A 6,089-nucleotide genomic window follows, 5' to 3' on the forward strand; every position below is an offset into this window, starting at 1 on the left:
GTTTGACTATCGGTGGTTGGGTGTGTCAATGTTTGAGTGTATCGGTGTTTGCTGGTATCAGTGTTTGGGTGTGTCAATGTTTGGGTGTGTCAATGTTTGAGTGTATTGGTGTTTGCTGGTATCAGTGTTTGGGTGTATCTGTGTTTGGGTGTGTCAGTGTTTGAGTGTATCGGTGTTTGCTGGTTTGACTGTTTGGGTGTATCGGTGTTTGAGTGTATGTGTTTGGGTGTATCGGTGTTTGGGTGTATCAGTGTTTGAGTGTGTTAATGTCTGGGTGTGTCAGTGTTTGGGTGTGTCAATGTTTGGGTGTGTCAGTGTTTGGGTGTGTCAATGTTTGAGTATATCGGTGTTTGCTGGTATCGGTGGTTGGGTGTGTCGGTGCTTTGGTGTATCAATGTTTGAGTGTATCGGTGTTTGCTGGTATCAGTGTTCGGGTGTATTGGTGTTCGGGTGTATCGGTGTTTGCTGGTATCAGTGTTCGGGTGTATTGGTGTTTGGGTGTATCGGTGTTTGCTGGTATCAGTGTTTGGGTGTGTCAATATTTGAGTGTATTGGTGTTTGCTGGTATCAGTGTTTGGGTGTATCTGTGTTTGGATGTATCGGTGTTTGAGTGTATCTGTGTTTGGGTGTATCAGTCTTTGGGTGTGTCAATGTTTGAGTGTATCGGTGTTTGCTGGTATCAGTGTTCGGGTGTATCGGTGTTTGGGTGTATCGGTGTTTGCTGGTTTGAGTGTTTGGGTGTATCGGTGTTTGAGTGTATCTGTGTTTGGATGTATCGGTGTTTGGGTGTATTAGTGTTTGAGTGTATCTGTGTTTGGGAGTCGACGTTATAAGCTCGGTTGGCTCTGCGCTTGCTTGTGAAGCGAAGTTGCTGCTCCCAAGTTCCCTCTGTGATGAAAATGAAAATCCAATCTCTTTGTTTGCAGATGACATGGAACACAAAATGGAGGCCAAGACTGAAGAAGCCGTGAGTTCGCCGACGATGTGTCCCATCTTGATGTCTTCCTTTCTTCAATGTCCGCTCAAGCGAACCACGTGTCGAGCCTTAGTCATTCTCTGACCAATCGTATTGTCATCCTACCTATCCGTGTGTCACGGCTCCATCCGAGTGATCCATACTCGTGTTCAAATTATCAATAATTTATGACGTGAATAATAGATATGAATCATGCGCTCGTGTTTTAAGAAACAGGATTGATGTTTTACTAATTATAATTATTTATTTATTACGTGCACCCACGCATTGTCTTATCTCTTGATAGAAAAGAGGAAGAGATGGATGTTCAACGATTGTTCGTCGGGGTGGTAATGATAAATTATCTTGGGATTATTTGGGTATCACCTTACTACCTTCAGTAAGGAATTCTCTTGAGGTATTGTGACGGTTGTGGGAGTGCAGGGAGGTGTCAGTGACGATTTGTGGTGTTTGAGGTGTATCACGTAAGAAATGCCAGCTCGGCTGTGGGATCAGAAATAGAACCTTTTTGTATTTATTTTTCCTTTTCCTTCAAGTTCCCCTCCCTCCACCCATCTCACTTGACTCCACACAGCATTTTTACTGATGTGTGCACAACCACAACTGTGTGAAGGACTCGACCCTTTCCGTCTGGCAGGAGGAGAGAAGAGAGGAAGAATAAAGCAGAAAATTATTTTTATCTTATTTGGAATTGAAATTCCAGGTGAGGTATTGTCATCGCGCACCGTCCGTCCGTCCGTCTCTTATTTTGACTTCTCCGGCCAAACCGCTGGGCCGAACCGGCTGATACTTGGCAGCAACGTTCCGCTCCTGACCGGTCTCGGTCATGGCGATTGCAACGCTCGTTCCGCTCCTGACTTTAAGTCGGTCAAAATGGCCAACTTGGAAAAACAAATTTCAAACATCTTCACCAGACCCACCAGTTAGAATGCTACCAAATTTGGGTTGCAGCTTTAGGCCAGGGTAGGGATATTAAATTGTGGAGGTCATTCCAATTACGTCACCGGAAGTGTGTCAAAATGGCCGCCTTCGTCAATTTTTGGATAAAATCGTGTAAATCCTTTAAAAAAAATCTTCTTCTCCAGATTCACCAGTCAGAATCCGACCCAAATTTGGGTTACAACACTGGGACAGGGTCGTGATGTTAAATTACAGAGGGCACGCCGATCATGTGACCGGAAGTGTGTCAAAATGGCCGACGCGTAAATTCCTTCAAAAATCTTCTTCTTCAGACCCATCAGTCAGAATGCGACCCAAATTTGGGTTACAACATGAGGTGAGGGTCGTGATTTTAAATTGGGGAGGTCTTGCCAATCATGTGACCAGAAGTGTATCAAAATGGCGGACAGAAAATTCCTTCAAAAATTGTCTTTCTTCAGACCCACAGTCAGAATATCACCAAATCTGGGTTGCAACATTAGGTTACACCACCAGTCAGAATGCTACTAAGCTTTGGTACATCATGGGTGATGAAGGTTGTGGTCAAGTTTCATCAGAATCATACGTGTAGTTTCAGAGAAGAAGTTGCAAGTATTTGTGGACGGACGGACGTTCTCTTGTTTTTCCCCAACAAGTGCCATTCGTGCCAGTGTGGATGAGACCGCCGGCGGTCCCCTTCAAACAGGCCTGAACCCCATGTCCTTCATATCTCTCAATTTATTTGAGTTCCCTGTTCTGAATTTGAATTCCATTGAACAAATGTTGTTGTTGTTTTCTTTTTGATTTGTTTCCCTTTCATCACCCTGGGTTAGATAGAGGGTCCATGTGCGTGACGCTGTGTCGGCCTTTCGTATCGGTCGTGTGGCCTGTGTTGTACTTCATGAAGTCTGTCGTAGTACCGATACGCTCTTTAAACCGAACAGTACCTCACAGCCAACCCTAACCCTAACATCGTGTGGTGTGTGTGTGTGTGTGTGTGTGTGTGTGTGTGTGTGTGTGTGTGTGTGTGTGTGTGTGTGTGTGTGTGTGTGTGTGTGTGTGTGTGTGTGTGTGTGTGTGTACAACTGAACAAACAGTGCTCGTCCGATCTCCACCATATTTTGCATACATGTTGATAGTACCCAGGGTCAGGTCATGGGCACAAAAAAAATCCCCTCTCACCTGTGAGGGGGAGGGTGAGACGACTTACCTTCTCATCTGTACACGTGCCACAGTGCAAGTGGTTTACTGACCCCTGCTGCAGGCAGGGGACATTATTATCCCCACCACACCCACTATTCCCCACCATGCCCACTATTCCCCCACCACGCCCACTACCCCCCAACCACGCCCACTATCCCCCCACCACACCCACTATCCCCCCACACCACGCCCACTATCCCCCCGCACCAAGCCCACTATCCCTCCCACACCACTATCCCCCCACACCACGCCCACTATCCCCCCACCACGCCCACTATCCCCCGCACCACACCCACTATCCCCCACACCCACTATCCCCCACGCCCACTATCCACCCCCCCACAACTCCCACTATCCCCCATCACGCCCACTATCCCCCACCACACCCACGATCCCCCCACCACGCCCAATATCCCCCACCACGCCCATTATCCCCCATCACGCCCACTATCCCCCCACCATGCCCACTATCCCCCCACCAGCCCTCTATCCCCCCACCACGTCCACTATCCCTACCACCAGCCCACTATCCCCCCACCACGCCCACTATCCCCCCACCATGCCCACTATCCCCCCACCACGCCCACTATCCCCCCACCACGCCCATTATCCCCCACTACGCCCACTATCCCCCCACCAGTCCACTATCCCCCACCACACCCACTATCCCCCCACCACGCCCATTATCCCCCCACCACGCCCACTATCCCCCCCACCACGCCCACTATCCCCCCACCACACCCATTATCCCCCCACCACGCCCACTATCCCCCCACCAGCCCACTATCCCCCCACCACGCCCACTATCCCCCCCACCACGCCCACTATCCCCCCCACCACGCCCAGTATCCCCCACCACGCCCACTATCCCCCCACCACGCCCACTTTCCCCCCACCACGCCCACTATCCCCCCACCACACCCACTATCCCCCCCACCAGCCCACTATCCCCCCCACCACACCCACTATCCCCCACCACCACGCCCAGTATACCCCACCACGCCCAGTATCCCCCACCACGCCCACTATCCCCCCACCACGCCCACTTTCCCCCCACCACGCCCACTATCCCCCCACCACGCCCACTATCCCCCACCACGCCCACTATCCCCCCACCACGCCCACTTTCCCCCCACCCCGCCCACTATCCCCGCAGGCCGCTCCCAGAGAGAGCGGGTGTTTCCAGTTGATCAAACTCTTGGATATTTCACTCTTCAAACGAACGAATCCCTGTGGAACACCAAACCCAGACCAACGCAGGTCACGTGACTTGCATCACGTGGGCCGAGTTATATTGTAAACCGATTGCTGATTGGAGGTAGAATCCCAGGGAAGGGGCAAGTGTGAACGGCGACCATGTTTACGGAGACTGCTAACGCAGACAGTACGAGTTAGTGGGTCACGTGTAAATGGTTTAAGCTGTTAAACAGGTTAAGTGGTAAACGAGTGTTTCTCTTCACCTCATCTTCCTCTTTTTAGACGAACGTTCTCGACGTCGGGCACGGGAAAGGTGAGAAGCGGCGGGAGCCGAGCGGGAAAGGTGAGAAGCGGCGGGAGCCGAGCGGGAAAGGTGCTCAGGAAGTGATGCGGGACCATCTCTCGGACAGGTGCGTACAAAATGCAACGTTGAAGGACTCTCCTCTGCGTCGTGTCTGAATGACTCATCAATTAGTCCTTCGTTTTCGCATTCGCTCCAGAATCACTGCTCACCTCCACTCATTCGTTCTTCCATTTGCCCTCCTGCGGAAGCAACTTCCACATCCTCTTCGATCTTTCTTCACGCGAGGGCTTCAACGTGGCTATTCACCACCATTTTAGATCATCCCTCACCCATACCCATGATCTTTTCCAGCCCCGTTAACCCTCTGAAAGCCCTTTTCTTTCCAAACCTCCAGTTTTTCCTTCCACTTTGTGTTCTGTGACCTCCGGATCCATTGTAAGTTGTCGCTCCTCCATGAGCCTCGACTTTGTGTACAAAACCCCGTGTTCCCCTGTATGTGTTTCAGTGATTTTCAGCTTCTTTCTGACGCCATCCCTTGGCACAGTGAGGGAAGCAAGTACAAGAGATTGCGCAAGGTGTGTGGAAGAGGAATAAATATCAAGGTGGTGTGTGGTGTGTGGAAGGTGTGTGGAAGAGGAATAAATATCAAGGTGGTGTGTGGTGTGTGGAAGGTGTGTGGAAGAGGAAGCAAGAATCAAAACCCCACAAAGATGTATTTATTACGTACAACTACAAACATATGTCCAATGATGCGACCAGCAACCGTAGTCTGTGTCTGAATGAATGAATGGAGCCGACCAGCACCCTCACACAAACAGCACCATTGTTGACATGTTTGTGTGCGCTGTTTCCAGGTGGACATTTTGAACGACGCATGTCTCTACATTGACATGTTGAGCGAGGAGGTTGAACATGAGAAGACATTGTTGAAGAAGCGGAAGGACTTAGGGACCGGTGTGCTACAAGGTGGGGACTCTCCTGGTGAGACCAAGCCCCGAAGTTCGATTCTTTCCCTTCACTCGGAAACCTTGAACATCCTCCACGAACCTCCTTCACCACCCGAATGACTTCCTTCCATCCGTGAATTGTGTAAATCCTTCAATTTCATCACTAGAAATCAACTTGTTTAACGTGAACTCAATCACGTGTGCCTCGGTGAGGGTTCATGTCGAGGTGGGAGTTGGTATCCGGTGAGGGATGATGTAGGGGAGAGTGTTTATGGAGGTGTGCGAGTTGATATCGGGGTGCTGGAAGTTGTCGTCCTTATTTTTGGTGTTAGGTAAGTCTCGCTGATGAACAGTCTCCCTGTGACTGCACAGACCATGAGGGGCAGTCGAGGCACTCCCGGGACGGTCTGTATGGGCCGCAAGGGGGAGACCGAGCGCTCTGACTCACGTACTCACCTACCTGGCTTTCATGCTTCCACACATATGTCTGTAAGGTACCTGCTTATGTGCTTTACCTGTCCTCTGTGAGTTTTATATCCTCTTG

This window comes from Eptatretus burgeri, unplaced genomic scaffold (genome assembly GCF_056783735.1).
Source record: "Eptatretus burgeri isolate ZD-2024b unplaced genomic scaffold, Ebu_testis_v1 Ebu_testis_scaffold_924, whole genome shotgun sequence".
In the NCBI taxonomy this organism is placed as follows: domain Eukaryota; kingdom Metazoa; phylum Chordata; class Myxini; order Myxiniformes; family Myxinidae; genus Eptatretus; species Eptatretus burgeri.